The sequence below is a fragment of the Bactrocera latifrons genome, unplaced genomic scaffold (assembly GCF_001853355.1).
Source record: "Bactrocera latifrons isolate USDA-ARS-PBARC rearing strain unplaced genomic scaffold, ASM185335v1 scaffold_61, whole genome shotgun sequence".
NCBI lineage: Eukaryota > Metazoa > Arthropoda > Insecta > Diptera > Tephritidae > Bactrocera > Bactrocera latifrons.
In genome coordinates this window covers 1,473,754-1,485,422 of record NW_017537279.1, presented here as the reverse complement: position 1 = coordinate 1,485,422, position 11,669 = coordinate 1,473,754, and the positions used below count along the sequence as shown (strand labels likewise).

The 11,669-nt window shown below is 36.0% G+C and overlaps 1 protein-coding gene across 1 annotated transcript in view; it reads left to right on the top strand.

Moving 5' to 3' along the window:
- The first annotated feature begins 6,551 nt into the window (after positions 1–6,551).
- LOC108975088 overlaps positions 6,552–11,669 on the top strand; it is a 51,639-nt gene continuing 46,521 nt past the window's right edge. The window contains exon 1 of the mRNA XM_018943357.1: positions 6,552–6,660. The gene's annotated coding sequence lies outside the window, so the exon portion shown is untranslated. The remainder of the gene's footprint in view (positions 6,661–11,669) is intronic.

The following is an 11,669-nucleotide window of genomic DNA, read 5'->3' as shown; positions in this document are numbered from 1 at the left end:
CAATTTCGTACGAGTATTTGCGCTTATGTTGTGCTTGTGTTGTTTGCTGTCACTGTAAGTGGGGACAATGTTATTCCTTGAGTTGTTGCCTTGCACAGTGGTCAAAAATGTTGAAAAATATAGCCAAATTTGACTACTTTTTATTAGATTCTTAAACCGTACAAATATTATTATGGTAGGAAGTTTAGAAATCGAAGAAACTGTTCACTCTATATGGCGACTATCGATTTTTCAGCAATTCTTTTTTAATTTTCAAATTACAGGATTTTCTAAAAATATTGTAAATTAAGCAAGATATACATATATGTATGTGTATATATAAAGAAAATGTATTTAAATGAAAAGAGTTGGTTCCAAAATTCAAAAAAGCTTTTACATTTTTCCAACCGCATATTCATAATTTTTTTTTTTTACTAAACTACCGGAGTTAGTACGACACCGAAATGGGAGTAAATTTTGAGGTAATTCGAATTTTGTTATTTTATTTTGAGAATCTTAAAGTGGTTAAATTTTTTAATATGTTTCTCAGCTGGATCGAAGTTAAATGAAAAGTAGGAAGGACAGTCTTCCGTTTTCTTTCGAGCTGTAGCGCCTTTCAAGCGGAGGTAGTTGTCGTCAAAGAGATATGTAGATATACCGCATCGGAGTGCAGTCTCCCTCAGAGAGTTGCACCGCCAGTGAGCTCGGCAAGCGGTGGTCAATCACCAGAACTTGTGAAACTGCGAGGAACTTCTTTCCAAAGTGCACCGAAAGAGGTCCTCTGAACTACTTACACTTAGCAAAGCCAATCTAAATTATAGGAGCTCGAATTTGACACTGCTTAAAATGTATACATCATAATTTTTCAAATTTTTCATTTACCTATGTCAGTATTTTTAGTTTATATATAAATATTCTATAATATGGAAAAAAGAAAAGAGACTCAAAAGTACTACGAAACCCCATATACATATATAAATACTTCCATTTACTTGATATCAATTNGATGCTTGGTCAGCTAAAAGGGTTTGCGCGTGTTTCGCTCACTTAAGAATTTAGCGGATGCGCGTTTAGCGCAGTTGCACTTTTGGTTGTAATAGGACTCCAAAGTATGCAAACGGTTTGTATGTTTCTAGCATATAATGTGGGAATGGAATTTATGTAGAAGTTCATAAAATGTTGTGTTAACTTATATATAGATAACATAGACAAGAAGAAACGTAAATTTCAGTTGCACCAAATCTGTAAGACCCTTCACAAATACAAAGGGTTCTTTACCAGGACTTCATTCCGATCGTGTTGTTTTTTGTCCTTTATAAATAATTATAAGTTTTGCCTTACTTATTGTCTTACTCTTTGAGCACGCATTTTTCATAAACTTAATCATTCACTAAAACGCTAATAGAAATTTTTGATTGAGAGCATTTCCCCCTGTCAATGTGCCTTTCTTAGTAGCAAATATTTGTGGGGAAGTACTTGGAGTACTACTATACATATAGCGCTGTTAAATTATATCGATGTTTAAACTAATTTTCAATTTAAAATTCTCTTTAAATAAAATATGAAGGATATAATGCAATTGGATAATGTTTTGGTAGGATATAATGCAATTGGATAATGTTTTGGTAGGATGTAAAGTATTTGGTCTCTATTATCTTGTTATTGTGTTAATCGTAAGGTACCTAATCTATAAGAAAATTTTTTCAAAATAACGATAAACCAAACAGCGATTTCTCAAAGGCTGTTTCTCAAATGGGTGCAAAACCAGAGTTTTTTTAAATGTTATTTTTATCTAGGTTAAAAAACGCTTTAATGTGAAATAATGTTTGATTTTAAGATTCCAAATTGCGAATTCTTTAATTAAAAATTTTGTATTAAAAATTAAATTATTAGATTCTAGTTCTTGAATTCCGATGTTTGCAATATAGTTATGAATGAAGGCAAAAAATGCAATATCAATTCTAAAACATATTCTTTTTTTTATTGTTAACTATATGCGCAAGATAAAATAAAATTTTTCTATTTTATTTCTCCATCCAGGAGTTGGGATAAAATGTATTTATAATCCGGTTTTTAAGATTAATTTTTTTAGTTATGTTTTAATACTGCATTATCTGCAATCCTAGTCAGAATCTTTTACGCCAATACCGATGTCAGCGGCAAAACGACTAATAATATAACATACTGTAATATTTTTTTTAATCTTTAAATGTCGCCCTAAATACTATATATTTATAGACCGCTTTCATTTATCCAAATTGCTCGGTTTTCAAGTAAAAATAATAAAATGACAAACTCAACATACCTCTTATATAGTATATGTACATAGATCAAGATATTTTCATGAAAATTATAGAAAACAATTTTTATATACATACGATTGTGCATTATTTTTCACTTTTAATGGACACTATTACACAGTTTATTTATTGTATATGTACCTTGCCATGTTTTTGTAACACTGCTTCGTATGGCGACCGCTATCGTGTTGTTTCTTATTAAAAAAATATCTCCAGTCTTTTGTAATTCACAAAGTCTCTAAAGAGATCACTTATAAGAGCACTTGCAATATCTATGTTCTTGCACTGTTATGCAAATAAGTGAGTACCGGGGTTACGCGTTAGCCAAACCGTCGCATCCACTCGTGCGCCTCACGGATGGAACTGAATTAAAGTGCTTGCGATTAAGGTACCTCAAGCTACCGAACAACAGAATCACTCTTGCTAGCATATCTCTGAAACGGCTGATTATTTACAGTCTCTTTATTATTATTGCTAGTATTTTCGAAATTTATTCCTTTAGCGGTATTTATTTAACGTTGTTTTATTTTATTTCTAATTTTTGCTTTTGCTCTTTTAATTAGCACATTCACTGTTGTGATTAGATAAAGTATTGAAGTTAGTGTGAGCTAATAGAAATTCTGCCCGAAATTGCTGAAAAGCTCACCACTTGTTAATTGAGAACTGATATGCAAACGCGTTGCGCGAGTGAGACACAAAAAAATTGGGAAAAAGTAACTCTATTTTCGATTGATAAAACACACTGACGCGTGCACTGAAATATGATAAGTAATTTTTTTATTTTTGTCACGATCTTTTTTCTATATATTATCTGTTTGCAAGCGTTTACAACATATAATATAAACAAGCGTTAAATATTATTATTGTTGTTGGTAGTTTTGTGCAAGTTCACATCTAAGTTTAGCGACACTTTGTCAATGGTGGCTGGTTCACACGCCTGGCGAGCGGAAAATGTGGCATAATTGGAGTGTTCTGCCATCCGACGCTAGAAGCAGTGGCAACAGTCATCCGCTGTTCGCACAATTGTTGTTATCAGTGTGCTAAATGTATTGTTTACATTGATGATGTACATATGTATGTAATGAATTCAAGTTCAATTCTAGAGATATATAATACAAAATACATACATACATATGTATGTATATTCATACTGTTTTATATGGTACAAATAGGTTGATCAGTTAAATGGGTTCCACATTACTTTATTTGAAATATAATATCAGCAAAGAATTTTGTTTAAAATAATGTTTACTGATATTATATGAACGAGAGTTGACCGATAAATACTTAGCAAATGAAATAATAACGAAAATTTTATAAAATGGTGATAAACATATGTATTTACTCAATACAGCCTCCTTATAGGCGGTGATTCTTCAATTTTTTTTACCTGTTTGAAAGACCTGGAAGGATTTACTAGAATCAAATTTTCTTCTTTGCCAAATGGAGCTATTTTCGGACCTCGAATCATCTCTGGAAGGATCTAGTAGAAAGAAAATTTCTTCCTCGCCAAATGGGGCTATTTTTGCTGTGATTCGGACCTCGAATCCTCTCACAAGATCACACTTTGATATTTCCTAAACAGTTCATCATCTTTAGCCTGTACTAGTGAATCTAAATATCACTCAGTATATGACCGACAAGATATTTTGATACAGATCGTGGACTTTTCTCGCCTTATGGTTGGAGGTAATTATTTTCAGGATACCTAAAAACCAAATTGAGCGAATCAGAGCCACCGTATACAAACGATCTCTGATTTCACTGCCCGATTTCTCTTCCAAAAATACAAATCAAATCATCGGCCGATATTTTTCTTTCCCAAGTTTTCTAAAATCCGCGAACATGCCTACTCCACTCGATTCGGCTAAAGTTTTGACAGTAGCTGTCTACGAGAATATACCAAACGGTAGAAGATTGCCTATATCTTGCAACAGAGATGTCATTGGACGATTAGGCTAGCACTTGTTGGTCCTCCCTCATAAATACAACATCTAAATATGAAAATAATTTGTATATACGGCCGATAGCCCATGATGCTAGTGCTGCGTATTTTCTTAAGTTTGTATAATAATTGTATTATTATGTAAGCTTTTATAAAATAAAAAAAAAAATTTTTTTTTGAGAAAATGTGCTGGATATAAATAATCTGTTGTTCTTTGTTTCGATACCTAAACTTAGTAGAGTCAATACCTTTAAATACACTCCTAAGTATTGAAATCAAAAGAAAGACTGGATTTAGTCAATGGGAGAGTATCCGATAAATGGAAGCATAATGAGTAAGATAACTTCAAAAGTAGAAAACATACATATATTCTCTAACTAAAGATATTTCGATCGATTCGGCGCCATTCGGAGCAGCTCGGGCTGACGTATGGAACGATTTGGTGCATTTTACGCCGAGATCGTAAGTTGAAGGCGTACGAAATACAGCTTTTACGAGAAATGAAGCCGCTCGAATTTCCCAAGCGGCATTGCTTCGATCTATCTGCTCTTAAAAGTTCACAGAGAATTGGCGTTTTCGAGCCAAATTTTGTTCAACAATGACGCCCATTTCTCGCTCAATGGGTTTGCAAACAAGCAAAATATGTGCATTTGGGACGAAGAGCAACGTGAAGAGATTCAAGAGCTGCCATTTTATCCAGCAAAACAAAAAAAAAAAAAAAGCGGTTTGAAGTGGTTTGTGAGGCATTTTGAATCATTGGTGTATACTCCTCTTTCTTCAAAAATGTTGCCAGTGAGAACGAAACCGTCATGTTATGCCTGAAATTCGAGCTCTTGATCTCGACGACTTTTGGTTTCAACAAGACGACGCCACTTCTCACACGTAAATTCAATCAAGGGATATATTGGGAGAACACTTCGGTAAGAAGATAATTTCACGTTTTGAGACGGTTGATTGTCCACCAAGATCGCATGATATCACACCGTTAGGCTTTTTCCTGTGTTTATATTAAAAGTCTAAAGTTCATGCGGTCATTTCCGCTACGATTTAGGTCTTGGGACGAAACAGCACTAGTTTCATTCTTCAGTTACCGGACGAAATGCTGGAACGAGTCAACGGAAATTGGACTCACCCGCTGGATCATTTGAGATGAAGCCGCGACCAACATTTGAACTAATCTCCAGAAAATAAATGAAAAATAATGTTATTTCGAATGATAATAAACATTCGCCCTCAGACTTGAAGTTTTTGTTTTTTTCTTTAAAAAAGTAGGGAACCTCTTAATATTTCCGAAAATATTTTCAAAGTGTCCTCTTGCAGAAAAAATTTCAATATTTAAACTTTGCAAATATGAAAAAAGACATATTTTTAATAAGCTAAAATACCTTGTTAATGCTTTTAAATAAAAAATCCATTGTGTTACGTATATAAGAAAGTAAGTTTAAACCAATTAGCAGTGAATTTTCTTCTCCGCACGAAGTCATCCGCTCACTTTATCACTTCTCCTTCAGCTACACAAAAGAAAATATATTGAACAGTCTTCTTTTAATACTTACAACGAGCTGTAGAAACGCTCATTGTATCACTACTGATTTCTGAATATTAGAAGAACACAGGCCACTGTACTTGCTAGCGCCGTCAGCTGCTGACTGGATGGATGCGTGCTCTAATCGCTTGTTGGTGTTTTTGTTTGTGTGTGTTTTGGCTGTATTCGTTGCCGGCGTCATCGACGTCGTAATGGTTGTCGCCGCTACGCTGCCGCTGTCAATGGGGCGCGCTGTAGCGATGTCGATGTCGGTGTCGGTATCGTCGTAGTCGTCGTCATTGTCGTTGTCGTCGAGGAGCAGAAATCAAAAAGATTTCGAACGCAAACAGATGCAACGTGCCGCTCACAGCAACTGGTCGCACGTTTTCCCTTAGCGCGAATTATACACACTCGACATTCGTCACTCGACAAATACAGTCGAAGAGTCAGACCGAGTGCGACGTATTGTTGCTGCCGCCTCGTCGCATAGACCAAACGGTATTGTGCTCTGCTATCGCTTAGCCGCATAGTCTCGTAGTCTTATAGTTGCGGCAGTCGCAGTCGTATCGGAAGTGTGTTTAAAGTGTTTCGTGGATTTCCGCTCTAACGCGACCACATTGCTTGGCCGCAGCTGTCAATCGAAGTTTTGCGAACTTAAAAGTCAACTAATTTACGGTTTTGTGTATTATTTAAAATTGTGCGTGTGGCAAAAGCCTAGAACGTGGTAAAGTGTGAAATAGTGTTGCGTCGTCTATTGTGTGGTGTTTGTGTGTGTTGTGCGGGTATTAAATTTGGGGCGCGCCGTCATCAGTGTGTCGGGGAATCTGTGTCACCTACCCAGAAGAGTGACGTTTGACGCACAGTCGCCAAAATTGTTGACAACAGAAAGAAGAAAGTACGAAAACATTGAGGTATGAGAAATCACATTAAGCTGTTCGTCAAGTTGTTTTAGGCCCCTGTGAGCCCAGCACTTGCCACCGGTGAACCGTTAAAATGTCAATTCATTAGTGCAACTACTTAAAACGCGCTGTATGTGTGGTGTTTGTGTGTGGCTTCGTCGCAAAGCCTCGCTTATTAAACTTAACGCTAGAAGGACACATGTACTTACATATATACAATTCGTTGTGGGTCGGCAGTTGCTCGGTTTGTAGGTGTTCGCTGCAAAGTGTCCTTGTTCATGTGTGTGTGTGTGTGTGGGTTGAGCGCTTGTCGTTTATCACCAGTCGCTAAAGTGTACAGTAATATAACTGTTAGTGTACCGTTAGTGCATCATCAGTGTTGTTGTTGGCCAGTGTTGTTAATTGTCGTTGTTTCTGCTGTTTTACTATTAGCGTTTGTTGCTTGTTGGGGCACAAATGCAATGTGTCGTTCCGCCAATTGCCACAATTGTCATTTACTTGTGGCAAGTGTTGCATGTGCGACAACGTAATTGAGGTTAATTAGTTGTAAGTTGCTGCAGCCACAGGTGGATGCGTTGCTTGTTTGTATATATGTAGTACATGGGAGGGTGTATATGGCTTAATTGCTCATAAACAGCTTCATATATACAAATATATAGATAAATATATATATACAAAGAGATAAAAAAATATCCGAATATATTAACAAATAATCAAAAACAGGTTTCACATATATATAAATATATCTTATTGACCTCTTAAGAGTGTTGTTTGAATATGTGAGTTCACGGCGTGATTCCTTTAGCACCAGCCTTCTTCATTGGTTCAATGTCTGTTATAGTTTTTATACCTTCAACGGCCACGCTAAGTTGGTGCCGAGGTTTGTAGCATTCAGCAGAAAACATTAGAGAACCTAAATTTAATATTATACATACATATATATGTACATACATATATATATAAATGATCAGCGATATGAGTTGACTCGATTTACCAACAAACTGTCTGCATATCATCCAATTAGACTTTTTTTCGAGATAGCGTCCCAAAATTTTGCACTCGTCCTTTTCTCACCAAGGAGCTTCTCATTTGTCAGAATCGCTGATATCGGATCACTATAGCATATAGCTGACTTATAAAATGTACGAGCAAAATCAGGACCCACTATGGAAAAATTTTTAAGTTGTGAAGATATCTTTATCAATTTTGACATAGAATATTCTCGAAACCGAATATATAATCTCCGAAGAAATTGCTGAGATCGGATCACTATAGCTTAAAGCTGTCATACGAATTGATCAAACCGAATCAAGTGCTTGTATCTAAAACTTTTTAATTTGAGGAGATATCGTGACCCAATTTGGCACGGATTATTTTCTAAGGCAACATTACAATATTCGAAGAAATTGTTTGGATCGAGTTACTATAGCATATAGCTGTCATATAAACTCCCCGATCGAATTCTAGACCCTGTATGGAAAATCTTTTTTATTTGACAAGATATCTTCATGAAATTGGGAACAGATTATTCTCCAAAAGGCAGGTACAATCACCGAAAAAATGATTGAGATCGAAGCACTATAGCATATAGCTGCCATACAAAATGAACACCGAATCAAGTGCTTGTTGTATCTAAAACTTCTTCATTTGAGGAGATATCGTGACTAAATTTGGCACAGATTATTTTCCAAGGCGACTCTATATTCCCCGAATAAATTGTTCAGATCAGACCACTATAGCATATAGCTGCCATACAAACTCACCCATTAAGGGTCTTGTAAGGAACTTATTGTATTTGTGAAGTGTATTATAGCTTCGCTGTCGCCGAAGTTAACGTTTTTTTTTTCTTATTTGGCCTTTTTAGCACATGTAAATCTACATAAGAGTCTATGGTACATACATATTTATATGTACGCAGCAAACGCCAAACGAGTGTGTGTCTCGTTGCAAGTAATTGGGCGCGTAAAATAGTCGCAGTCGCTTGTCTACCGGTGAGTTCGGGTCTATTTTTATGCTTTTTAGTGCTTTTTGTTTTTGGGTTGTTGCTAAAATTTCGCATTTTTGTTGCATGGATTTTACGCAGTTCACAGCACTTGGGCTATCTCACATTGAAAACGCGCATTTCATTAATGCATTTCCAAACGCACTTGACTAAATAGTATTTCAGGTCTAAGATGATGGATTTCAATTTAATTGCACTTGACTGTAAGTGTGGTGCAAAATTATTCACTTTTCCGCAAGCGTTTAAATCATCTTTAGATAGAAAAATATATATAAATATAAATATGTATAAACTGTTACATTCGAACGGTATAAGGGATTAATATAGCTTAATAAAGGATCAAGTATAAAGAAAGAAATTTGAATGTTTTTTTTTTTTTATTTAGCATAGTTAGAATGATTCGATTTAGCTCATGAATGTGCCGTGTTTTCGATAGCTTTTTGCCATCTTGTAGATAATCTCATAATGCTATTTTCAAGAAACCTTCGTCCCTATGGGTAACCAAATTGTGAGAGTCGATTTTCATGAGCTTATTTGGAAGCAAATTTTTCACCAGCCAAAGCAGTCACTATAGACAGGAATAGGTAGCAGACATTTGGTGGTAGGTCTGGGTTAGAAGATAACTACACAAGAACCTCACTGCCCAAAAATCTCCCAATAAAGCTCCCGGAACTTTTAGCTAGTCAATTCCTTAGCTGTTAACCAAAGCTTGCCACGTCTGGGCGATTACTTCTTTCGGATGGTCTAATTGTTGTTAGTCTTTATCCGAATTAAGATTTAGTTAGTTGGTGCTTAGTCTGTCTGAACGGTTACTTCTTATGGAACGTCTAATTGTTGTCAGTTTTAATCCGTTTTAAGTGTTAGGCAGTTGGAGCTCGCCACCTTTAGATAATTGCTTCTTTTGAATGTTCAATATTAATTCGAATTAAAAGTTAGGACTTTGGAGAGCAACATTCAATAAATGGTTCCCTGCCAATCCTACTAAACACATAGAAAACCTTGAAGACCGTCGGTTTATTAAAGTGTGACCCACTTTTCATCGCCAGTAGCCATCCGTTTCAGAAATGTTTAAATTTTATATCGATGCAGCAGCGATTTGAAGCTGGAAAATTGGGTCAAAAGGTTATTCTGCTTTAACTCGCGAGAATTCCATAGAGTGAGCTTCATTTTGTATTTAGCCTTACATGCTTTCAAAGGGATTTAGCTTCGTGACCATCGAAAAGTTCTTATACTGTTGTACTCAACGATTTTCACAGCTTTCTCATAGTTGAGACATTTTTCTGGTGATGGTGTATCATTTTGATTCACGATCGACGTATTATTTTCGAGAGAACTCTCAAAATGAAACCTTAAAAGTGATGAAGTTTTGACCTTTCGTCGAGTCAGTTCATTGGTAATTTTTCTAGACTTCTGCTTAGTTCTACTGGTCAATCAGTTTTTCATTTTGTTTTGCTGCGATTTATCTTTGATTCGTTGTGAGTTTTAACGATCCACTTTAAAATCAGACATTGTGATAGTTAACAACAGACGTTTCTCGTAAACTATATTGAGCATTTCGGGTAAGAAGTTCACTGGCTTACACTAGAATACCCACAATACAAGGAAAACAGCATTCTTCTTCTTGACTTCTTTGTAGCCGCTTTGGTTGTTTATCTTAAGCTTTCGAAAATCCTTCGTATTAAACAAAAAATTCCTGTATGTTAAACACTCTCCATCGTTATTTTTCCATGGCTCGCTTTTATAATAATTAAAGTGCGTACTGAGTGGTGGAGTCGGTCGAAAAAATGTTAAATTCTCTCATTTAAAATATGCGTTTTCCAACCATAAATATTTACCCTTGTATAATTGAAAGTCAGTTGCAATCGTGAAAGCATTACATATCCGTGTAATTGAGACAGCATAAAACCCACACCGCTGCTTACTCCACTATGCTAAATGCCGGGAAAACAGAGCTTTATGCAATAATTCGCATTTAAAACTTTTTCAATAAAAATCTCTCAACTTATCTAATGGAATACAAAAAAATAAAAAAAAGATAGACAAAGTAGGTAGTAAAAAACGTGCTGCTTCAATCGCATCAAAACTACATGGAGCGCATTTCACTGCAACTGTTCTCATAGAAACATACATCTGTATGTATACACCCAGCAGGTTAAGTAGGATTGGATTCGGTTTTTTAAAAATTGGTTAGAATATTGAGTAGTCCAAAAGATAAAGTATAAAATACTTTACTGAAGTACACACAATTTCTCGATTAAATTTGGCTGTTGTCGTCCTTTAGCTGTTTCTCAAATACTCAAACGGCTCACTTCGAATTTGACACTTAGGTTAGGTTAGATTAGGTCGTATGGTTAATACAAAACCGCTTGAAAGACGCTGCAGTGATCTGGTCGCCTGAAACTAGATTTGATGGAGAGCTCTTGACAAAAGATTTCACTCTAAACATCCACTTAACTTCGATTCATCCGCGTAAAAGCTGCCTGTACCTCTTCTCTAACTCTAACGGCTGCGCCCTATCACCAAATCCGTCAAGGCAAGTACCACCAGGTGCAGGTTTAGCGGTGTAGTGGTTTGTGCTGTAATGAATGAAATCGTAATAGTGGATAATTTTAATGTGGCTCTGCCCAGAGCGTCGTATATACACAGATTGGCTAAGTCTAGCAGCAGCTTTCGCTTCAAGCTTGGTTTCAACTCCAGTTTACAAAAGTTGAGCAGCTACTTTCGACGTCCTCTTGAGCAGCTAAGAACCAATAATATACAGTTTAAGCTGTCTATTTGTCGGAACGGCCTATATCGAACTGCTATAGCATTTAGTCGTCATACCAACTGTGCGATCGGAATTAAGGGCAAGTACGGAGAGCTTTTTCATTTGGCTTACGTTTTTGTTTAAGGAAATGCTGCAATCTCCGAAGAAATTGTTCAGATCGGACCAATATATGTAGCCTATAGCTATCACATAAGCTGAACATTCTGAATAAAGCGAAGCTCAACTACGCCGCACCAATGTGGTCGCCATGAT